Genomic DNA, 24,411 nt, shown 5'->3' on the forward strand with positions numbered 1-24,411 from the left:
TGAAAACAGTATTTCCCATTGAAACTTGACATGAGCAAAGTGACGAGTGGAGAGTGAAACCTGAGGGTGGGAGGAGCGAGTTTGGATGTTAACGGCACAATGTGTAGAGGAGGCGTATCTCTCGCTGACACTCACTTGTCCATGTGACACTTCCGCCTTCCTGACGTGCACTAGTGAATACCACGAGTGTATGTCGTGGCGAGCCTACACCACGGAGTAGGTGCAGGGGCTGACCGTGCCGGGTCAGTGCAGTGAAAAGTCATGTGAAAAAAAGCTGCCATCCATTTCATCTTTTTCACTTCTCACCTTGAACTCAGCTTTGTGACCGCTCCGTGAAAACAAAACCAACACAGATACCCTGCCACAGAATTGCCATGTGTTAAAAGATTCCACAGAGGCGTTACCGGACAGCAAACAGTGTTTTCAGAAAGGGCCTTTGCTCCCTGTTGGTGGCAAAATGAACATTCCCTTAGGAGGGCAGATCCCTTTTTTCATAAGGCCAGAGGATGGGGATGGGGAAGGGGCTGATGGTCTGCTTGGGATTTATGCCAGCGGAGTGCAGTCAAGTTGTGCTTATATGGGCCTTATGCTTCCTCAGGCCGGAGCAGTACTACTGGGCGAGCCAGGCGGTTCCGTGGATCTGCTAAACCACAGGGACCCTTCTTTTATACAGGATTGAATATTTATCATTAGGTTTGATGCAGTGGAAAGACTCCTGGATTTGGAATGAGAAACTCTGGACGAGAAGACCTTATTTAGTCACTGTAGGGGAGGACTATCCCAGGTTCAGGGCTGAGGCCCGTACAAGAAAAGACAGATTAAGAAGAGAAAAGCATACATGTTCAGTTATTCTAATCTAAGTTTTATGTGACACGGGAGCCTTTGTAAGGAAATGAAGACCCCAAGAAACAGCTCAGCCTGGCTTCTTTTGTATAGCGGGTTTGATGAAGGGTGGCCAGGTGCGCGGAAAGGTGATTGGGGAAAGAGTGTGATCTGACGGTAATAAACTGGGGGAAACTGAGCAAGGCCTGTTTGTTCAGCTTCTTCTCTGTGGTCCTGTCTTCAGAAATAAGGATGTTTCCTTTCTCCAGGTCTAGGAGGGCACCGCTCACAGGAGGGTCTTATGATGACCTGCTTCATGAGAAGGTCAGAAGATCCTAGGGTTTATGACCTGATTCAGGAGGAAAGGCAATGGGAAAGGTGAGAAAGAGCTTCCTGCATGTGCCATCTCAGATTCTTCCAGCTTAAGATGTTCATTGTGTCAAGTTACCACGTTTTGGGGTAGCATATCCTGAACCCTGTCATTACTTAACCATTCTGAGCATAAAGCTGTCCTTTGTAAAGTGCAGGTAATCCCTCACACCTTTCAGGACGTTTCATCAGAGGCCTATGTAAAAGTGCCTGTGTAGGTACCTGGAGCATAGTGCACGCCCCATACATGTTTCTGCTCTCAACCTAATTTTAAAATGAATTATATAGCGGCAAGCCTTGCATGGCTCTTATTTTTTAAGTTTGACTCCACAAGGAGGTTGTAAATGCATCCTTGACGGTAAGGACCCCAGATTGCCGTTTGTTGAAAAGTCAACAGCAGCAAGTGAAAGGAATCACCGTACCTTAAATTTTTTGTCAAATGAATGTCACTGGTTTCTGAAAGTACTTAAAAAACGCTGATATTACACAACTTCCTCCTAGCTCCGGAGACGTCCTGGAGTTTGCCCTTATGACTCAACTACAAAGACCCCTCAGGATGGAGGGTGGGGCAGCTGGGCTGCAGTTGGGAACTGAGAGTGAGAGAGAAATCCCCTCTCCATTCTGTGCTCTAGGCCAGGGGCCAGGGCACACATGCTGCTCTTGTTCATTGCCTCGTCGGCCAGCAGCTGCCCCTTGCTCTTGCTTTCAATACCCTGGCACCTGGGCAGGAAAACAGAGGAAAAGAACGCACATTCTTCGGGCTTTTGTGATCCCTTCTGTGTTCATTCGCATGAACTAGAGAACTAGAGCTGGGAAAATCCCCGTGGCTGTGCATGCAAAGTCCTGCACACAGGTGACTCCTCCCTGGATACTAGCTGGAACAATAATAAACACTGTTATTTGTTCTCTGAGGTCCGCGTGGTTGAACTTGTGTCTGAGAAAGCATCTTGTCTGATGGGTTCACCCAGAAGCATCTCAGGTCACCCCAGAAAAATCCTGACATCAGGACCATCCGTGCGGCATTGCCTTGACCAACCGGTCACCCTGAGTGTGGTGGACACTGGGTTTACTCTGGTTATCGAGGCACGGTTTTCCTGTTGCTCTCGTTAGTGTAACTTCCTTCCTTCACTAAAAACGAGGTTGAGAAAGTATGTTGAGGCTTAAATATTTCAACAAGATCAAGTGCCCAAAGCCAGGAGCTTCCCAGTGTTTCTGAAGCTCTTTCCACTTTTCCAGAGTCAATCCCCTTTTCTGTTGACTGTCATCCATTAAAACATAAAACTCTGTCAATGTCACCGCGTCTGTTTTGAATCTTCCAAGCCTGGGTTTGGTAAACTATTTTCAATTCATTGACCGTTAATCGTTCATTTGTCTGCATGTTCAGTGACACCAAAGCATTTGCTGCGTTCCTTTTATGTGTAGTCACCGAATTTTACAGACGAACAAAATGAAGCTGGGAAGATGATAACTTCTCCAACGGCAGCTGCTGGGAAACAGCGCTGGGGTTTGAAAGAAGCTATGCAGGCTTTCAGTCTCATGCATTTTATTCAATACACCTAATTTCAACATCTAGCAAACTGGAAAACTGATGATAATCTACCTATAATTAGGGTTCTTTCACCTTTTTTTCTTTTTGAGTCAGAGTCTTGCTCTGTTGCCCAGGCTGGAGTGCAGTGGTGTGATCTTGGCTCACCACAACCTCCCCCTCCTGGGTTCAAGCAATTCTCCTGCCTCAGCCTCCCTAGTACTGGGACTACAGGCATGTGCTACCATGCCCAGCTACTTTTTGTATTTTTAGTAGAGACGAGGTTTTGCCATGTTGGCCAGGCTGGTCTCGAACTCCTGACCTTAGGTGATCTGCCTGCCTTGGTCTCCCAAAGTGCTGTGATTACAGGAGTGAGCCACCGCACCCGACCTGTCCTTTCACTCTTAAAAGAACCTTTCCAGCTATTCCACCCAATGGGCTGCCAGCATTACCTTCCTAAATAACTTTGTCTCTAGGTCAACATGCCATCAGTTCAGGAGGAAAAAGATAGGTTTGAGATTAGAGATTGGAACTATTGGTTCAGAGGCCAAACCTTAACTGCAGTATCGCCTATATTTTTATTCATACTTGTAGCGGAGGAAACACATTTTTTCTCTATTCTCTTACGTTCAGTGGTTGGGGGCCCTGTGAATTAAATTGACACAAAAAAGACTAACAAGAGAGAAAAGCAGAAATAATCATACACAGCACAGGAGTTCACAATGAAATGTGACTGAAGGAGGCGTTAGAATTTGGAGCTTCTATACTATCTTAGGCTGGACAAAGGAAAGTGGAATTTGGGCTTCTGAGATGGGAGGTAAGTTACGGGAAGGAGAAGGGAGAAAGTGTGTAATAAACGAGTGTTGTTTAATAACATTTGTTAGGCAGATAAGAGTCGCCTCAGGTGCTAAAAGTTGTCTCTGGAATATTTGTCTTCCTGGTATGGGAAAGGGAGACACCCTTACAAATGGAAATTTATGTCCTGTTTTTAGATGGAATAGGGGATGGCAGACAGCTAATTGCCTTCAGCTCAAAACAATTCTTATGCCAAAGCGGTGTATTTTGGAGGGCATGTTCTGGGTCTTAGTACACATTGCTTTCATTGTTATTTAGCTCTTTCCCAAGGCTATAAGCTATTTAAGGGGAGGAGAAGCGGTTTCTTTAGTTTTGTGTCTGTGGCATTCCCTCTTAAAAGCTACGGTTTATTTAGCACCCATGATATATCATGTACTTTACATACATTATCCCAGAACACTTCCAGATCATATAAAAATCTCCATTTCACAGATGAAGACATTTAGCCTCAGAGAGATTCATTGGTTTACTCAAATCATTCTGCAAATAAGCAGCGGAGGACTTAGGATTTGTTCCTAGATCTTTGTATTAGCCAGGGTTTTCCAGGGAAACAGAACCAATAGAATGTGCATTTAGGTATATAGAGAGATTTATTTTAGGGAATTGGCTCATGTGATCACGGATGCTGGCAGGTCCACTGTCTGTAGGGTGAGCCAGCAGGCTGAAGCCTCAGGGAGGAGCCGATCCTGCAGTCCAGGTCTGAAGGCTGTCTTGCTCCGAGGAGGTCAGTCTTTTGTTCTACACAGGCCTTTGTGAACCCCGAACATTTGAGACAGATCTAAGTTAATTTAGAAAGTTTATTTTGCTATAAAAATTAGCCAGGCATGATGGTGGGCGCCTGTAATCCCAGCTACTTGGGAGGCTGAGACAGGAGCATCACTTGAACCTGGGAGGCAGAGGTTGCAGTGAGCCAAGATCATGCCATTGCACTCCAGCCTGGGTGACAGAGCGAGACTCCATCTAAAAAAAAAAAAAGAAAGTTTATTTTGCAAGGTTGAGAACGCATGCCTGTGACACAGCCTCAGGAGGTCCTGGTGGCACGTGCCAGGGTGCTTAGAACGCAGCTTGGTTTTACACATTTTAGGGAGACCTGAGACATCAATCAACATATGTAAAACGAACACTGATTTGGCCTGGAAATGCAGGACACCTCGGAGCAGGGAGGGGGCTTCCAGGTCACACAGGTAGGTGAGAGACAAATGGTACATTCTTCTGAGTTTCTGATTAGCCTTTCCAAAGGAAGCAATCAGATACGCATTTATCTCAGTGAGCAGAGGGGTGACTTTGAATAGAATGGGAGGCAGGTTTGCCCTAAGCAGTTCCCAGCTTGACTTCTGTTAGCTTAGTGATTTTTGGTGTCCTTGATAGTTTCCTTTCACACCTTCAACTGATTAGATGGGGCCCACCACATAGGGGAGGGCAATCTGCTTTACTCCAAGTTCCTCAAGTTAAAGATTAATCTCACCCAAAAGACCCTCACAGAAACAGCCAGATTCATGTTAAGCCACATATCTGCACACTGAGGCCCAGCCAAGTTGACAGAAAATTAACCATCAGCATTTTCTGGCAGCAGATTTCACACTCACTTCTTTGTCACATCAAAGTTCTTCTCAACATAGGTTAGTTGGTCACCTTGAGTCAAGTTCAAGCCAGGTATGTTAACCTGAAGGAAAAGCCCCCCCACCCCCACATTTTATGTGAAATGTGTAGTCACCAATTTAAGGCCTTTGTTTACAAATACAATTTCTAAGGGATTTTCTGTCTCTGAAAACTTTCTTTTTTTTCTTTTTTTTTTGAGATGGAGTCCGCACTGTTGCCTGGCCAGCGTCTTTGGAAACTTCAAGGCCAACCTGATGTGAGTGGTTTTAAAAAGTAGAGACATTCTCAGAGGATCCTGTCCCTCAGGGACCCCTTGCTAGTTCTGGAAGACAATCTAATACCAGGAGGTAGGTGAGATGAGAAGAGAGATTCGTTTTTTTGTATTTACGTAAAGCCACTTCCTTCTTACTTTCTGAAATAAAAGGAAAATAGAAATTGATTGACTACGGGCCAGTAACTGATAGCACAGGTAATTAGGTTTTCCTAAAGTCGCAGTTATATTTTAGCCTGCTTTAAATAGCAGTTTTGCTTTCAAGGTATTTAATTTGTTTGATTAAAACCAAAAGCAAAGGCTTTAAGAAAGCTCATTTCCCAGAATGTGTTTCTGTGATTCTGGAAGCTTTTCTTGGTGGGGCTGAGATTAGAAGCAGAGTTGTAAGATCAGCGGAATGGTGGGGAGGAGCGTGGAGCTAGAGGAGACGGACTTACAAGTGGTCTGGGATGAAAAGTCTTGGGAACATGTATGTCTGGTCCGTCTTGGCGGAACTCTCTGCCCCGAGGTGTTCCGAGTTTTTATTTATTTTAATATTTGTACTTTTTTCTTGTGAAGAAATAGTCATAAAATTTGCCATTTTAACCATTTTTGGGGTACCCTACACGGGCACTAATTATATTCACAACGTTTCATAACCACTGCCACCATGTTTCAAAAATGTTTTCAATATTTTCATGATTCCAAACAGAAACTCTGTATCCACTGAACAGAAACTCTCTCTCCCCTCAGACCCTGGTGACCTCTCTTCTACTTTCTGCCTCTATGAAGTTGCCAGTTCTGGGTGCCTTGTGTGGGCAGAATCACACGGTGTTTGTCTTTTTGGATCTGGCTTCTTTCACTTAGCAGCATGTTTCCAGGGTTCGTCTGTGTTGTAGCCTGTGTCAGGACTTCATTCATTTTTATGGCTGAATCATACCCCATTGCCGGGATACAATTTATTTATGCATTTCTTTCTTCCTTTTCTTTTTTTTTTAGACAGAGTCTCGCTCTATTGCCCAGGCTGGAGTGCAGTGGTGCGATCTCAGCTCACTGCAAATTCCATCTCCCAGGTTCAAGCAATTCTCCTGCCTCTGCCTCCTGAATAGCTGGGATTATAGGCATGTGCCACCACACCCAGATAATCTTTCAATTTTTAGTAGAGATGGGGTTTCACCATGTTGGTCAGGCTAGTCTCGAACTCCTGACCTCGTGATCCACCTGCCTTAGTCTCCCAAAGTGCTGGGATTACAGTCGTCAGCCACCAAGCCTGGCCTGCATTTATTTCTTGATCTGACTTTTTATTTAAGAAAGTTGTCACTGATTTATTTTAAAAAGAGCATTTTTTTTCTGACTGGTGTTAAGTGGATATTTCTTTCTGCTGAGCAGGATGTGGAATATAGGTATTAGTGTAAGGCTGTTAACTAAAAGCACACAACATTCCTGTGAGCAGAACAAGAGCCTAATAAAAATCAGAATCTACCCTGAATTTCTAGATGAATTTACCTTGTGCGGAGGGCTTTAACTTTTCCCAAGACCCTGAGAAAAGCACACTCTCTGCGGCCTAAAGTTTGTGGGGTGAGAAAGCTTTCACCTGGTGAAATGTTTGCAGCTGATTACATTTTTGGGGCATTGGATTTTTTAAAAATAAAAAATCTAAAATGTGGCACATATACACCATGAAACACTATACAGCCATGAAAAAGAAAGAGACTGTGTCTTTGCGGCAACATGGATGAAGCTGGAGACCATTGTCCTAAGTGAAGGACCTCGCATAGAAACAGAAATCCAAACACCACATGTTCTTACATAGAGGTGGGAGCTAAACATGGAGCACACAAGGACACAAGGAAGAGAAGAGCAGACACCAGGACCTCTTTGAGGGTGGAAGGAGGGAGGAGGGTGAGGATCGAAAAACCACCTGTTAGGTACTATTTTTATTACCTGGGCAGCAGAGTAATCGGTACACCAAACTCCTGTGACATGCAAGTCACCTAAATAACCGACCTGCACATACACCCCTGAACCTAAAATAAAAGTTAAAAGAAAGAAAAAAGATCTAAAAACCTTGGTGACATATTAAATGTTATACCTATTTTGTTTTTTCTGAGATGGAGTCTTGCTCTGTTGCCCAGGCTGGAGTGTGGTGGCGCGATCTCGGCTCACTGCAACCTCTGCCTCCCAGGTTCAAGTGATTCTCCTGCCTCAGCCTCCCAAGTAGCTGGGATTGCAGGTGCTCGCCACCATGCCCAGCTAATTTTTGTGTTTTTAGTAGAGATGAGGTTTCACTGTGTTGGCCAGGATAGTCTCGATCTCTTGACCTCATGATCCCCTGGCTTGGCCTCCCAAAGTGCTGGGATTACAGGCACGAGCCACTGTGCCTGGCCAAATGTTATACTTTTTTTTTTTTTTTTTAACAAAAGAAAAAACTAAAATCTACACAAATGATTATTTACTCCTTAAAAAACATGTAGGACAGCTGGGCCTGGCGGTTCACGCCTGTAATCCCAGCACTTTGAGAGGCCAACGTGGATGGATCACCCACCTCAGAAATTAGAGACCAGTCTGGCCAACATGGCTAAATGCTGTCTCTATTAAAAATACAAAAATCAGCTGGGCGTGGTGGCGGACGCCTGTAATCCCAGCACTTTGGGAGGCTGAGGCAGGCGGATCACAAGGTCGGGAGTTCGAGACAAGCCTGGTCAATAGAGTGAAACACAGTTTCTACTAAAAATACAAAAATTAGCCGGCGTGATGGCGGATGGCTGTAGTCCCAGCTACTCCGGAGGCTGAGGCAGGAGAATCGCTTGCACCCGGGAGGTGGAGGTTGCAGTGAGCTGAGATCACACCACTGCATTCCAGCCTGGGCAAAAGAGCAAGACTCTGTATCAAAAAAAAAAAAAAAAAAAAAATAGGGTGATCTGAAGTTTTAAAACATTTGTGCAGAGAACCTACTACAGGAGAGAACATGCCTTTTCCAATTGCAGAATGTTTTAGTCCGATTTTCTGGAAGCCCCACGACAAGCCGAGATCTTTCGCTGCTTATCCTTCTGGTTTTGTTCCATCGTTTGCCCTCAACCACTTCAGCATTATGCACTACTTAATCTATATAGTAAGTCAATTAATAATTACTAATTATCACTAATAGATTAATAAGTATAACAAAAGAATTAATTCATAATAAAATAAACTTAGTTCCTGGTATTCGTTAATAATTAACAATGATGCTACAGGAAATGATTCAGTAATAAAAATGAAAATGGATTTCTTTCTGTCATATTTACTCATGGTTCTCTGAAAGGCCTCCCCCTGGATATTCCTGCTTCATCGCCGATAGGCCTTACTCTCTTGACACCCTAAGGAACCAGCCTTTTAATCCTGGAAGCATTTCTTAGAGTTGACAGTCATGCTGCAGAGACACAGACTGAATGCTCCTGAGGGACGTTTATGCTCAGCTCAGGTGGAAGTCATCACCCTCAGTCATCACGCGGTAACCCCCATGCGTCTAGGTGCTGGTTAATGACTAACTTTGTGTGCAAATTTACAGGACTATTTATAGGACGAGGTATTAATGGATCAGACAGGAGAGGGAAGTGAGCTGTAGAGAATTTAAGTTGCAGAGAAGAACTTGAACCCAAATCCTCACCCCATAAATGCTGCTGTTCCCTTCTCCTCTGAATAGTCCATTGACACTGGGGAGTGTGGCTTTGAGGAGTAGGAGGGAACAGGGCTGAATTCGCTGATGAAAGTCCTTCAGGTGTTAGGAAGCCAGAGCCTTGTCAGACCTCCATTGACGGGAAAGCTTAGACTAGTCTATCCACATGTCCAGAATGAGCACTTCCCGGTTCACAGGGCAGGCCTGACGTTGCTGGAGGTGTGTGTTCCTGATGCCAATAGCTGGGCTCTGTTGCTAGAGGTGATCATCTTGTCGTGAGCTGAATATTAAGGCCTAGGTCCATATGCGCAGGTGCGAGCCTCCTCCTTGGGTCTAAAATTTGAGGAATTAAAAAATGCTTAAAAGGAGGGTTCTAGGTGGTAGGAGCTAAGTATGGGCCCAGGGTCTTGGAGGCAATGTGGGGAACCTACACCGAAGATGAGAAAGCTGTTTTGTTTCTTTTTTTTTTTTTTGAGACAGAGACTTGCTCTGTCGCCAGGCTGGAGTGCAGTGGTGCAATCTCACCTCACTGCAACCTCTGCCCTCTGGGTTCAAGTGATTCTCCTACCTCAGTCTCCCGAGTAGATGGGACTACAGTACACTCCACTGTCACAGGCTAATTTTTGCATTTTTAGTTAGAGACAGGGTTTCACCATGTTACCCAGGCTGGTCTCAAACTTCTGACCTCAGGTGATCCGCGTGCCTGGGTCTCCCAAAGTGCTGGGATTATAGGCGTGAGGCACTGCACCTAGCTGAAAGCTGTGTCTTCTAAGGCAGAAAATTTGGAATTCTCCCTTTGCTGTCCCATAACATTAGCGACATTTCGGTTAAATGGGTCAAGGCTGATTGGCTGTGCAGCTGGGAAGGTGGGCTGGGTGAGGCAGCAAGGAGGGGAGGATATTAGAGACAGAACGAGGGAGAGGCACCTCTCCCTACAACCATGCTGAGGTCAACAGGCCTAAAGGGACAGAGCTCTGTGACAGAGTCCACCTCCCCTTCTCAGCACTGGGGCACGAGGGATCTCCCAAAGCAGATACCTTTTTGTGGTTCCCTTAATATTTCAAGGTCAAACAAGAGAGTGCACCTGTGCCTCTACGCAAAGAGAAGTTCAAGAGTGCTGCCTCTTTCATGCTCTCTCTTCTGCCCACAGAGTGTCGGAGGTTCTAGTGCTGTGGAAATTCCCCTGGCCTCCCACCATCATTTAGCCTCTGAAGTTTTCATCTCTGTTACCACGCTCTGCCTTGGAGTCTATCGAAACACCAGAACATGCGACCTGATGTGAATAGGTGCCCAAATCATAAGGTTAAAAAATAATTTTATGGAGAAATTTCTAGAAAATTGACTCCTTAAAAATTGCAAGTACGGGCTTCCTAAAAGAGATTAAACTGAAATTTACCTGTGGGGCAGACTGTTCCCGCTTGACTGGGTCCTCATCACTAACTAGACGTCAGTTGTACGTGCTTGTTGTGTAAGGAATCAGTCTCCATCACTTTTTTTATGGTACCCACAGGAGGTGGCACAAAGCGGGAAGGAATGATCCCTGGCCCCACATGGATTGAGAGTGAATTCTACTGCAACCTGCGGGCACCCAGCACCTGCCGGTTCCTGCTGCTGTGAGGCTGTATTCTTCTCTGTGCAGGTGTTTCTGAGAGTTGGAACGCTCCCGGCGGCATTGTGCAGGAAGGACAAACAGAATCACCCCCCACGCTGGAGGAGAGAATGGCGCCAGGGCGAGCTCTGGGGCCCTCGGCAGACGCATGTCCCCACTAATTCAGACGGCTGCAGAGGCCAGGAAGGCGACACACAGGACTAAAGGAGACCGTGGGCATTGGCGAATTGGAGAACGTGAGCTCCAGTTAGAGGAAGGAGCTGTGTTAAGCCATTCTGTGTTACTATGAAGGAATACCTGAGGCTCGTGTATGTACACACAAGGTGGTTTATTTTGGCTCACGATTCCGATGGTTGGAAAGTTCATGGTCAGGCGTCTGCTTCTAGTGAGGGCCTTGAGCTGCTCCCACTCAGAGTGGAAAGTGGAGGGGAGCCGTGTGAGCAGATCGCGTGGCAAGAGGAAGCAAGCGTGCTGGGAGGCGCCAGGGCGTTTTTAACAACCAGCCTCTCTTGGGAACTAATAGAGCGAGAACTCATTCATTTCCTTGAGGAGGGCAGCACGACCTGCATGAAGGATCCGCCCCCATGACCCCAACACCTCCCACCAGGCCCCACCTCCAACAACAGGGATCTCATTTCAACAGGGGATTTGGAGGGACACGCATCCCAGCTACCGCGGCTGCTGCACAGCTCCAGTGACGGCTGACGTGCAGATCCAGAGGCTGAATGTCGTTTTCAAAAGAAGACAGAAATTTTGATTTTTTCAATGTAAAGTATCTCAATGGGAATATTGCTAACAACTCAAATATGTTTTTTAAACTGGGTGACCCAAATGAAACAGATCTACATGCCCGATTTGCGACCTCTGGACTATGATGTGCAGGAGGAATTGTATGACCGGGGTCAGGAGGCAATGCTGCAGGCCCGTGGGGTGAGGGACGGGATGGGGACTTCCCTGAATGGAGTGGGAATTCTGACAGTCCTTCTAGAAAGTGGCCTGTCCCAGGACAGGAACTGAGGAATAGGGAGGCAGAGTTTGCTTCCCATGGGTGGGAGGAGCTCCTTCTTTCACTGAATCTCTGGAGGGCTGCTGGCCTGCACGGTGGGCGGGGGCGGGTGTGCTCACAGCATCCTGGTGGGGCAGGCCCCGCCCCAGGGAGGCAAGCCCAGGGGCCTGACTGGACAGCGGCACAAACAGCCCCAAGGTTCCCTGTTTTGAGCGCCCCTCCTGAAACTTCAACCCAGGCCTGGTTAAAGGTGATAGCGCAGCTTAAGCCGGGTGTGGAGGGGAATGAGGAGAGCAGAGGAGAAGGTGGGGAGCGTGCGCCCCTTTTGCAAGGCCTGAGCTGGGGGGCCCAATGGCAGCAGAACAGTGGTGATCTTGAGAGTTCCAACAGCTGGGAAGGCAGTCCTGGTCTCAGGAGCGGGGAAGAGGAGCAGACGCTGGGGAACATACCAGAAGGCGTGTGACATAGCCCAGGGGAACCCCCAGAAATAACAGAAAGGTGCTTTGAGGGGTTTAACTTCCTGTGTGGGCAGATGGGGAATGCATGCAATTGGCTGGAATTAGAGCATTGACGTCAACTTGCCCCCTTTTTTTGTAGCCACAGATGGTTGAAGCTGGCCCTCTATTTGAAGAAATGACAATAGATGTTTGTGTGGAGGTTTAGTGTTTACGAAGCGATCCACTAACACCATCTCTTGGAATCCTCACAACAGCAGTGGGGAGAAGGCCTTGCAGGCACAATCCCTGTTACAGATGTGGAATCTGGGGCTCACAGTTTGGACAACTTGCTGGAGGTCATCAGCTAGTCAGACAGAGCTGAGACACAAACGCAGGTCTCAGAACTCTACACCTGGGGTTTTCCTCTCTGCCTGGCACTTGGGGACAAGGTGAGGGGATGGGCTACCCTAGCCACTGTTATGGGTTGAATTTTGTCCTCCTAAAAGATGTGTTGAACTATCTGGATGTGACCTATGGATGTGGCCTATTTGCAAATTGAGTCTTTACAGATGTAACCGTATTAAGGTGAGAGCCCTAAGGTGGGCCTTAATCCAAAAGACTGGTGTCCTCATAAGAACAGGGAAATTTGCTAGGCATGGTGGCTCATGCCTGTAATCTTAGAATTTTGGGAGGCCAAGACAGGAGGTTTGCTTGAGGCCAGGAGTTTGAGACCAGCCTAGCAACGTAGTGAGACTGCATCTCTACAATTAGAAAAAAAATTTCTTAATTACCAGGGTGTGGTGGCTGGCATATGCCTGCGATTTCAGCTACTTAGGAGGCTGAGGCAGGAGGATTGCTGGAGCCCAGGGGTTTGGGGCTGCAGTGAGCTATGATTGTGCCATTATACTTCAGCCTGGGCCACAGAGCGAGAACCTTACTCTAAAAGAAGATGAACAAGAAGAAAGAAGGAGAAGGAAGAGGAGGAGGTGGAGGAGGAGGAGGTGGAGTAGGTGGAGGAGGAGGAGGAGGACGAGGAGGAGGAGGAGGAGGAGGAGGAGGAGGAAATTTGGACACAGGTGCACACAGGGAGGAGAAGGCCACGTGGAGACAGACACAGAGGGAATGAGACCACGTGAGACGAATCACGGTGATGCTGCTTACAGCCAAGGATCTCTGGGGCTACCGGACGCAGGAGAAGCGGAGGAAGGACCCTCCGTTCAGGGCTTTGAAGGGAGCACGGCCAGCTCACACCCTGAGTTTAGACTTCCAGCCTCCAGAACGGTGAGGGAATGCGCTGGTGTTGTTGAACCCCCCTGTGTTTGTATTTATGTCGGTGGCACAGGTAGAAATACGTATGCAAGTGCAGGTTCAGGGCAAGGCTGGGGGTACACTCAGGGCCTGGCCTTGGCATCTCCCTGGCTGGCTTCTTGCCCAGGATGACTGACAGAGAGGGGGACGGTGTGAGCAGGCAGCGCTTCTCCTCACAACCTAACCCCAGTTCTTACTCTACGGGTTCATGACAACCCATTCTTCTAGACCCTCTTGAATCTTCCTCTGCCAGTTTCCCTCACATGCACCTCATGAGCTGTGATTTCACTGGGAACTCTTACACCATTGTCTTTGTGCTTTTCAACCAAAGCTCTCAAGTCAACTCAGTTAAACCACGTCTATAGCGGTTTTCCATTTTCCTTTTCTTTCTTTTTCAATGGTTGTAATTTTATCCAATGGGTTTATGTATTTTTACGTTTTAAAATTTTTGAATTTACTTTTTTTTAAAGAGCCACTTTTTGGCTTAGAGCAAAATTGAGCAGAAAGTCCAGGAAGATCCCCCCTGCTCCCACACACAGCCCCCCACTATGGACGTCTGGCACCGAGGGGTCCAATCCGTACAAGTGAGGAGTGTGTGTTGATACGTCATCACCCAGAGCTCACGCTTTACATGAGGGCTCACTCTTCTGTGGAACCGCGTTTCTTTTCTCAGCGTGTTTTTGTATCCCTTTTCCCTCTTTAACCTTCCCAAACCCTGTACAGATGAGGACGCTGAAGGAAACAGCTGAAAAGTAGAACCAGGACTCGAAGCCAGATCTCGTAACTCTAGACCCAGTGCTGCTGGCTTCCTCTCCATAATGCAATGATGCCACACCCTTCCGAACTTGTGTTGTACACCTGCCACTAACACACACACACACACACACACACACACACACCTTTGCCAAGGTTAAGGACATGCTCATGACACAGCCTCAGGAGGTCCTGACCACATGTGCCCAAGATGGTGGACCTACAACTTGGTTTTATACATTTTAGGGAGACATAAGACATCAATCAATACATGTGAAATGTACGTTGTTTGAGTTATTATCTAAAGACCTGGAATCAATAGAAAGGGATGTCTGGTTTACAGTAAGGGGTTGTCGAGACCACGGTTTAATCATACGGATGAAGCCTCCACATAGCAGGCTTCAGAGAGGATCGGTTGCAAATGTTTCTTCTCAGACTCAAAGAGGCTGTTCTATCAGTAATTCCAAAAGGGAGGAGGGTATCATGAGGCATGTCTGGCTCCCCTTCCCCTCATGGCCTGAACTGGTTTCACAGGTTAACTTTGGAATGCCTTGGCTGAGAGGCCATCCATTCAGATGGTTGGGAGGGCTTAGAACTTTCTGTTTGGTTTACAGGGACGTGCACTCACAGTGGCCTGACTGTCCGTGTGTCTAACCTGGCATGATACACACTTGGAGTTATCTCATTCCTGCTCTGTGCACTCATTGCATGAGAGCCTCACGTGCAGGATCATATCTCCTCCTTGTTCTCCAGAGTACAATGGTTTCTTTCAATAAATATGCACAGAGCTCCAATTTTGTTCCAATTGCTGTGGCAAGCTCTGTAGATGAAGTGGAAAGAAGTAAAGAAGTAAAGACACGATTGCTGCCTGTATTAGTTTTCTAGGGTGGCAAAGCTTCACCGATGGGGCAGCTGAAATCACAGCAGTTGATTGTCTCAGTTCTGTAGGCTGGAGATCCCAGATGGGGTGGCCGGCAGGTTGCTTCCTTCTCCCAGCCATGCGTTTCTCCCAGCTGCGGTTTGCTGGTGATGTCTGGGGTTCTCGGCTTGTAGAAGCTCACCTTGGTCTCTGCCTTCATTCTCACCCAGCCTTCTCCCTGTCTTTCTCCACATTCACCCCTTTTAGAAGGACACCAAGTTTTTGGGTAAGAGGCCACTCTAATGACCTAATTTTAGCCTGATTTGCTCTATAATGACTCTGTGTCCAAAGAAGTCCACATCCTGGGAGAGAGGACTTCAAAATATGAGTTTTTAGGGGACACATTGTCCCAAGGCTTGTGGTGTAGCCAGGGGGGGTTGTGCTGCACAAGGACACGCAGGTGCACACTGCATGTGCTCACCTGGGCAGTGCACCTTGTCTGTGGCTGGTGAGCCAGAAAGGCTTCCTATGAACCGTGAGGGACTTCCGACACCAGAGGGACAAGTCAGAATTACCCAAGGGGTGGGAAAGAAGCAGGGGAAAGCATATTTGGGGCTGAAGAAAAGGCATGGGGAAAAGTCCTGAGGAAGAGAGAGTGTGGTTCCTTTCGGAAACCTCAACAACATGGCTGGACACAGCACAGAGCAAGAACGGGGACTGGCAGGGCTGAAGCTGCCAGGAGAGGAAAGCCTCCGTGTCAAAGGGAGCGCCTTTGCTGCCATAACGAGGAAAGCTGGACTTTGTCCTGAGGGCCGGGGAGAACCAAAGCACTGGAAGAACGTGATTCGTGGCAGTTTTGCAGAAGCTCACAGGCTCCTAGGAAAAACCGGCCCTGAAGGAAATCAGTAATCCCAGTCAGTGAGGCCGAATAGAAACTGGGCCCGGGGAGCACAGATGCCAGGGCGATGCCTGTCCGCAGGAGGGTTCAGCCCACGCTGGGTAGTCTGGTTCAGGCCCTTCTTCCCGCAGCAGAGAGGCCTGGCCCACTGCCCCTGGGGGTCTTCGCTGGAGGGAGCTGGGAAGCCGGTGCACGCCTAGGCTGCGTGCATTCTTGATGTCTGTGGCTTAAACATGGAGTTCATGTTCTCACTCCTTGTTGCTGCCACTGCTGCTGTTATTCTTGAGGGGAGATGAACTGAGCCACGCCGCATGCTGGGATGACCCTAAAAGCCTGCCACGAGTCTCTCTGGAATCTCCCCAGTGTGGGAGTCGGGGAAGGGCATTCAGGTAAATGTCGTGCAGCCCGTGTGTGCAGTGTTGGTGAAGTCTGCAGTGGTGCACAGTAGTGCCCTGGCCTTCGCGGTCACTCACCACTCACTCACTGAGTCACCAGAGCCACTTCCAGTCTGCAAGCCCCACTCATGGTAAGTGTCATCCACTTTGCCCAAAGCAACTGAGAACTGTTCACTTCTAAACAATAATAGCTATCCCACCCCCCTCTTTTTTTTTTTTCAGTACTAATGTTCTAACCCACACTGGGCTAGAACGTTGTCTCATGAGTAGAAATGGTGGCAGGGGTTTATGAGGAAGGGACAGGGCGACACTGGCAAAGATCCAGGGGAAGCTGGAGTGGGTTTTGTGTCTGAGGGGATGGTGTACCTCCCTACAGCTGCCAGGAGGGTCACAGCCCCTGAATGGGGAGCAGGGCAGTGTGACTAGGGAAGCAGAGGTGTACCCAGGATGTAACAATTCATTGTATGACCCTCAGAGTGAGTGCCTCCTTGCAGCTAGGGTGGGTGCAGGGCAGCTGGGGAGGGGGCTGGGGCAGGCTGCTGACCCACGGGTGGCCATGCCCATCATTCACAGCCATTTCCTCTCCTGTCATTTCCTGGAAGCATCATATCAGCCCTGAGGTTGGGGGGCAGGGATTGTTGACTCTGCTGCAAGTGAGAAAGCAGAGCTGGGCTGAGCCGCTGCCCAAGGGGGCTAGTGGTCACAGAGTTGGCCTGGCTGGGCTGACCTCTCCTTGACCTTTCCCTTTCCTCCCAGGGCTCAGGGCTATGGAGATGCAGTACCTCCTCTTTTTCCAATCCCTGGAAACAGGATTTGTTAACTAGGCAAGTGACTGTCAGTTGTACCTTAAAAATTCAAAATGGGGAGAACAGATAGGTGCAGGTGTGGCTGCACCAAAGAAGGGCTTAGAAACCACGGGCCTCCTGTGCACACAGCAGCGTGGGTGGATCTGAGCATTTCTGTGCTGAATGAAAAGGGTAAGAAACAGCAAGAGATGCGTGGTGCAACACTGGTTAGGTAAATTAAAAATACATACATAAAGCCACTGTATTTTTAAGGAATTGGCACAAATAAAAGTACATAAACACCTTCCACTGGTTACCTATGAGGAGGCGAGGGGAGTAAAAGTCCATAAAAAATAAACCACAGGAAGGGCCTTGCCCAGCCTTCAATAGAGGGCTATATGTCTTCCACCCCTGCAACCAGAGGTACCACAACTCCAAACAAATGAACAGATAAAAACCAAGACAACACCCTGAAAATACCACAGCAGCATATTGTGTGGATTGTGTACCAGCTTGGATTCATTCTCTCCGTCACATTCAGGTATACACCTATCAAATGTAGATTAGGTCTTTTCACAGAATCCCACATTTCTTGGAGGCTTTGTTCATTTCTTTTCACTCTTTTTTCTCTAATCTTGCCTTCCCGTTTTATTTCATTGAGTTGATGTTCTTTCTTCTCCTTGGTCGATTTGGCTACTGAAACTCGTGTATGCTTCGTGAAGTTCTCGTATTGTTTTCCAGCTCCATTAAGTCATTTATATTCTTCTCTAAGCTGTTTATTCTTGTTAGCATTTCGTCAAACCTTTTTTCAAGGTTTTTAGTTTCTTTGCATTGGGTTAGAACATGTTCTTTTAGCTCAGAGAAGTTTGTTATTATCCACTTTCTGAAGCCTGTTTCTGTCAATTCATCAGACTCTTTCTCCATCCAGCTTTGTTCCCTTGCTGGTGAGGAGTTGTGATCCCTTGGAGGAGGAGAGGCATTCTGGTTTTGGGTGTTTTCCTCCTTTTTGCCCTGGCTTCTTCCCATCTTTGTGGATTTATCTGCCTGTGTTCTTTGTAGTTGGTGACTTTTAGATGGGGTCCCTGAGTGAATGTCCTTTTTGTTGATGATGAAGTTATTTCCTTTCTGTTTCTTAGTTTTCCTTCTAACAGTCTGGCCCCTCTGCTGTAGGACTGCTGGAGGTCCACTCCAGGCCCTGCTTGCCTAGGGATCACTTGCAGCAGCTGCAGAACAGTCAGGGTTGCTACCAGTTTCTTCTTCTGCTGTCTTTGTCCTAGAAGGATACCCACAGATGTCAGCCTGAGTTCTCCTTTATGAGGTGACTCTTTGGATATACAGGGGTCGGGGAGCTGCTTAAGGAGACAGTCTGTCCCCTATAGGAGCTCAAGCGCTGAGCTATGAGCTCCATTGTTCTGTTCAGAGCTGCTGGGCAGATACGTTTAAGTCTGCTGCAGTGGAACTCATAATCGCCTTTTTTCCCGGGTGCTCTATCCTGGGAAGATGGGGCTTTATTTATAAGTTCCTTTCCATGGAACATATAAATGTGCTGCTGCCCTTTTTCAGAGCTGCCCTGCCCAGCAAGGAGGTAGCTTAGTCTTAGTCTGCCAGCAGAGGCATTGCTGAGCTGCCGTGGGCTCTGCCCTGCTGCTGCATGAACGTCCTTGCAGTTCTGTTTATAGGGGTATAGTTAGAACTGCTTCAGTAATGGCAGTCTGCCTCAGTAATGATGGACTGCCTCAGTAATGGTGGATTGCCTCAGTAGTGACGGATTGCCTCAGTAATGGCGGACGCCCTTCCCCCAACAGAACTGGACCGTCTCAGGTCCAGCTGAGCTTGCTGTGAAACTCTCAATCCAGAGCGTTTCAGATTGCCGGTCTTTGTAGGGGTGGGACCTGCCGAGCCAGATCACCTGACTCCCTGTTTCAGCCCCAGTTTTTTCAGTTGAATGGGCAGCTCTGTCTCCCAGGCATTCCAGGCGCCAGTTGAAATGGCCGCCTAGATTTCTGTGAGTTTTTGTGTGGAGACCCACTGCTCTGGCTGCTGTGCTGGAGACTCATGGCACTTTTCAGCCCAGGAATCTCCTGGTCTGTGGATAGTAATAACTCGTTTGGAAATGCAGTTATCACTCACCCTCTGCATTGTTCTCACTGGGAACTGCACTCCAGAGATGTTCCTATTTGCCCATCTTCCCTTATGATTTTCTTAATAACATTTTCTTTTCTCTAAGTTACTTTATTGGGAGAATACCGCAGCTAATAGTCACATTCTGCATGAGGGCATTTTGGTGAGTGACACACTGCATATATGACAGTGGTCCCATAAGATTTTTATTTTTATTTTTTGAGATAGTCTTGCTCTGTTGCCCAGGCTGAAGTGCAGTGACATGACCTCTGCTCACTACCACCTCTGCCTCCCGGGTTCAAGTGATTCTCCCACTTCAGCCTCTCAAGTAGCTGGGATTACAGGCATATGACACCATGCCTGGCTAATTTTTGTATTTTTAGTAGAGACAGAATGTCACCATGTTGGCCAGGCTGGTCTCAACAATACATTGAGGTCCTGACCTCAAGTGATCCACCTGCCTCAGCCTCCCAAAGTGCTGGGATGACAGGCATGAGCCACCACGCCAGGCCCCATAAGATTTTAATGGAGCTTAAAAATTCTTATTGCCTAGTGATGTTGGGGCTATTGTAATGTCATAGTGCAACACGTTATTCATGTGTTTGCGGTGATGTTTGTGTAAACAAACCCACTGAGCTGCAGTCATCTGAAAGTATAGCACATACAATTCTGTATAGCATATGATAGTTGATAATGATAGTGGATAATGATATACCTGGATTATGTACATAATATACTTTTTATCATTATTTTAGAGTGTGCTCCTTGTACTTATATTTTTAAAAGTTTGCTATAAAGCAGCCTCAGGCAGGTTCTTCAGGAGGTATCTAGAAGGAGGCATTGCTGTCATAGGAGATGACAGCTCCATGGGTATTACTGCTCTGAAGATCTTCCAGCTGGAAGAGACATGGAGGTGGAAGACAGAGATATTGATGATCCTGACCCTGACCCTGTGTTGTGTCTGAGTTTTTACAAAAAAGTTCAAAAAGTAAAAAATAAGAAAAAAAGAAAAATTTTAAAAGCTTATAAGATAAGAATACAAAGAAAAAACATTGTATAACATGGTTGTGTTTCAAGCTAAGTGTTATTACCAGAGAGGCAAGAAAGTTTTTAAAAATTTAAAGTATTATAAAGTAAAAAAGTCACAGTAAGGTAAGGTTAATGTATTTTTAAGAAAGAACGTTTAAAGTAGATTTACTGTAGCCCAAGTGTGCAGTGTTTATAAAGTCTGCAGTGGTGCAGAGTAATGTCCTGGCCTTCACAGTCACTCACTTCTCACTCATTCACTCACCCACCCGTAGCGACATCCAGTCCTGCAAGCTCCATTCGTAAGTGTCATGGACTTTCCCCAAAGCAACTCAGAAATGTTCGCTTCTAAATAATAATAGCTATCCCAACCCACTTTTTCTTTAGTACTTCCTATATTGCCAGTTAAATTTCAGGGCATTTTCAGTGTTTTACTTCATTTAACCTTCCGTATGAACATATGAAGGTGGGTGTTTTGCTCTTGTTGCCCAAGCTGGAGTGCAGTGGCGCAATCTCGGCTCACTGCAACCTCCACCTCCCAGGTTCAAGCGATTCTCCTGCCTCAGCCTCCTGAGTAGCTGGGACTACAGGTGCGAGCCACCATGCCCAGCTAATTTTGTATATTTTTAGAGATGGGGTTTCTCCACATTGGTCAGGCTAGTCTCGAACTCCCGACCTTAGGTGATCCACCCGCCTTGGTCTCCCAAAGTGCTGGGATTACGGGTGTGAGCCACTGTGCCCAGCCTTAATTTTTGTATTTTTAGTAGAGACAGGGTTTCACCCTCTTGGCCAAGCTGGTCTTGAACTTCTGACCTCTATTAGCTCCATTTTTATAGATTAAAAAAACTGAAGCTTAGGTTAAATAATTTATCCAAGGTCACATGGTAATGAAGAAGGGATTTGAACCAGCTATTTCAATTCAAAAGTATTCTTCTTTTAATTTACTAGATTAGGGGTCAGCAACCTTTTTCTGTGAAGAGCCAGAGAGTAGGTAAACATTTGAGGCTTCATGGGCCACACAGTCTCTGTCTTAACTACTCAGCTCCGTCTTGTACTGTGAAAGCAACCGTAGGCAATAGGTAACCAAATAGGCATGACTTTGTTCCGATAAAACTATATTTACAAAACAAGTGGTAAGCCAGGTTTTGGCTGGAGGGCTGTAGTTTGCCAGTCTTTGCCCTAGACAATGAAAATTGCTTTATTGTTTTATCCATGGTTCTATATTTGCCCTCTTCTAAAGGAAATAAGCATATGAGGTAGTATACAATTTAATGTTATATAGTCACCTGCAAAAAGAAAAATCATCACAATCGAGAAAATAAACATATCCATCCACCCCAAAGTTTCCTAGTGCTCCTTTGCGATGTCCTCCCTTGCCACTATCCACTCCCCATCCCCGAGCAACCACTGATCTGCTTTTTGTGCTATTGTTTTTCACTTTTATAGAGTTTTACTTAACAGAAACACGCAGTTGTACTCTTTTTCTGTCTGCCTTTTTCATTCAACGTGATTATTTTGAGATTTATCCATGTTGTGTGTAGGGGACTTTGATGAATTCTAACTGATTGCTTTTCTGTTCTTTTATGGTCTATGCTTTTTGTATTGTAGTTAAGAGATTTTTATAAACCTAAACTCACTAAGATTTTCTACTGTCTTCTAGAAGTGTTGTAATTTTAGTTTTCTCATCCCATAGTTTCACTGTGATCCAATTCAAGTTAATTTGCTGTGTATGGAATGAGTGAAAATCACGATTCTTTTTTTTTTTTTGCATGTGGCTGATTTGCCCACTACCATTCACTAAAAACATTTCCCTCTCCTCATTCAGTTGCCTTGGCACCCTTGTTAAAGATCAGCTGACCATATGTGAGTCTGTTTATGGACTTTCTATTTTATTCCATGGATCTATTTTTCTATCTTTATGCCAATACCACATGTTCTTCATGATGGTAGATTTTTAAACAAATCTCAATATTAAGTAAAGTAGTCCACCAACTTGGTACTTTTTCAAAGTAGCTATTATATTTGAAGTCCTTTGTATTTCCATGTAAATTTTAGCATCAGCTTGTCAATTTTGTATAAAACAAGCCTGCGGCAATTCTAATTGAAATTGTACTGATGTATAGATCAGTATGGAGAAACATGTAATCAGGACGTTGATCTAAAAACATGATATAGCCTTTCATTTGTTTACATGTTTTTAAATTTCCTTCAGAAATGTTCTGTAGTTTTCAGGTACAGGCTTTGCATGTCCTTTGTCAGATTTCCCCCCTCAGTATTTCATATTTTTGGATGCTGTTTAATGGTGTTTTATTTATTTATTTAATTAATTTATTTTTTTGAGATGGAGTTTCGCTCTTGTTACCCAGGCTGGAGTGCAATGGCGCGATCTCGGCTCACCGCAACCTCCGCCTCCTGGGTTCAAGCAATTCTCCTGCCTCGGCCTCCTGAGTAGCTGGGATTACAGGCACGCACCACCATGCCCAGCTAATTTTTTGTATCGTGAGTAGAGACGGGTTTCACCATGTTGATCAGGATGGTCTCGATCTCTTGACCTCATGATCCACCCGCCTTGCCTCCCAAAGTGCTAGGATTACAGGCTTGAGCCACCGTATGGTGTTTTAAAACCGCAATTACAGATAGTTCATTCCTAGTATATAACAATACAATTTGTTTTGTATATTGCTTTCTTATCCTGCAACTTTGTTAAATTTGCTTATTCACTATAGTGGGTTTTTTGGTAGCATCCTTAAGATTTTCAACATAGCTGATTATGTCATCTATGAGTAAAGACAATGTTATTTCTTCCATTCTAATCTATATGCCTTTCATTTGCTTTTCTTGCTTTATTGCACTGGCCACGACCTCTAGTACAATGTTGCATAAACATGGTGAGTGTGGTCACCTTTTCCTTTTCCTGATCTTAGATGGAAGACATTCAGTTGTTAATCATTAAGTAAATGTGAGCTGTAGGTTATTCAAAGATGTCTGCATTAAATTGACATCCATAACGTGGAGAAATTTCTCTTTTATTCCTAATTTGCTGAGAGTATTTTTTTAAACCAGGAATAGATGTTGGCTTTTGTCAAATGCTTTTTCTCTGCTTATTGAATAATCATATATATTTTCTTTTTAACTCTGTTTATAGGATGAATTACACTGATTGACTTTTGAAAGTTAAAACAACATTTTAAGTGTGTTAAACCAACTTACCCCAAGTTATTAAACCAATTTAGGATGAACCACACTTGGACAAAATGTATTATCATTTTCATAAATTGTTGTGTTAGATTTGCTAAAATTTATTAAGGATTTTAACACATCCTTATGGGAGATATCTATAGTGTTCTTGCAATATCCTTTTCTGGTTTTAGCATCAGAGTAATGCTGGCCTCAGAAATTAAGCTGGAAAGTATTTAATTCTCTGTAAATTTTTGGAAGAGCTTGGATAAAATTGGCATTCTTATTTTCCTAAATATTTAATAGAATTCACCACTAAAGCCATGAAACCTTATGGACCTGGATCTTTCTTTATGACAAACTTTTAAATTACAAATTCACTTACTAGAGAAGAGGCTATTAATGTTATCTATTACTTATTGAATGATCTCTGGTAATTTGTGTATTTCAAGAAATTTTAAAACTTTATATAAATTGTCTATATAAATATTGGCACAAAGTTGCTTATAATATTTCTGAATTGCCTTTTTAATATTGGTAGACTCTGTAGTGAACTAATTATCATCTTTAGTATCAATAATTTGTATTTTTTTCTTTTATTCCTGATCATTCTGGCTAGAGATTTATCAATTTCATCTTTTTAAAGAAGCAGATATTGGTTTTATTGATTTTCTCTATTGTTTTTCTTTTTCTATTTCATTAATTTCTACTCTGTCCTTTATTGTTTCTTTCTTCTGCTTTGGGTTTCATTTACTTTTTGTTTGTTTAGTTTTTAAGGTAGATAGTGAAGTTCTCAATTTGAGGTCCTTCTTCTATTCTGTAATAGGCATTAAGTGCTATACATTTCCCTCTAAGTACTGCTTTTACAGCATCCAGCACATTTTAATATATTATCTTTTCATTTTAATTCAGTTTGAAATACTGTTTAAAATATTCCTAATTTTCCTTCTGATTTCTTCCTT

At 45.3% G+C, this 24,411-nt stretch overlaps 1 long non-coding RNA gene across 11 annotated transcripts in view; it reads left to right on the forward strand.

Annotated features, from left to right (window-relative positions):
* The window catches only part of LOC144581700 (uncharacterized), a 35,096-nt gene extending 13,482 nt beyond the window's left edge, over positions 1-21,614 (forward strand). For 2 of the 11 annotated variants that reach the window (XR_013532775.1, XR_013532776.1), the window contains 5 exons: positions 1,092-1,200; positions 5,370-5,517; positions 8,408-8,532; positions 10,226-11,614; positions 12,288-13,091. This is a non-coding gene — a long non-coding RNA (uncharacterized LOC144581700). Of the gene's footprint in view, positions 1-1,091; positions 1,201-4,655; positions 4,756-5,369; positions 5,518-8,407; positions 8,533-8,721; positions 8,881-10,225 lie in introns of all 11 variants that reach the window. The other 9 variants (XR_013532771.1, XR_013532767.1, XR_013532773.1 and 6 more) reach the window with 8 other exon arrangements.
* Positions 21,615-24,411: the final 2,797 nt, after the last annotated feature.

Source organism: Callithrix jacchus, chromosome 3, assembly GCF_049354715.1.
Source record: "Callithrix jacchus isolate 240 chromosome 3, calJac240_pri, whole genome shotgun sequence".
Taxonomy (NCBI): Eukaryota; Metazoa; Chordata; class Mammalia; order Primates; family Cebidae; genus Callithrix; species Callithrix jacchus.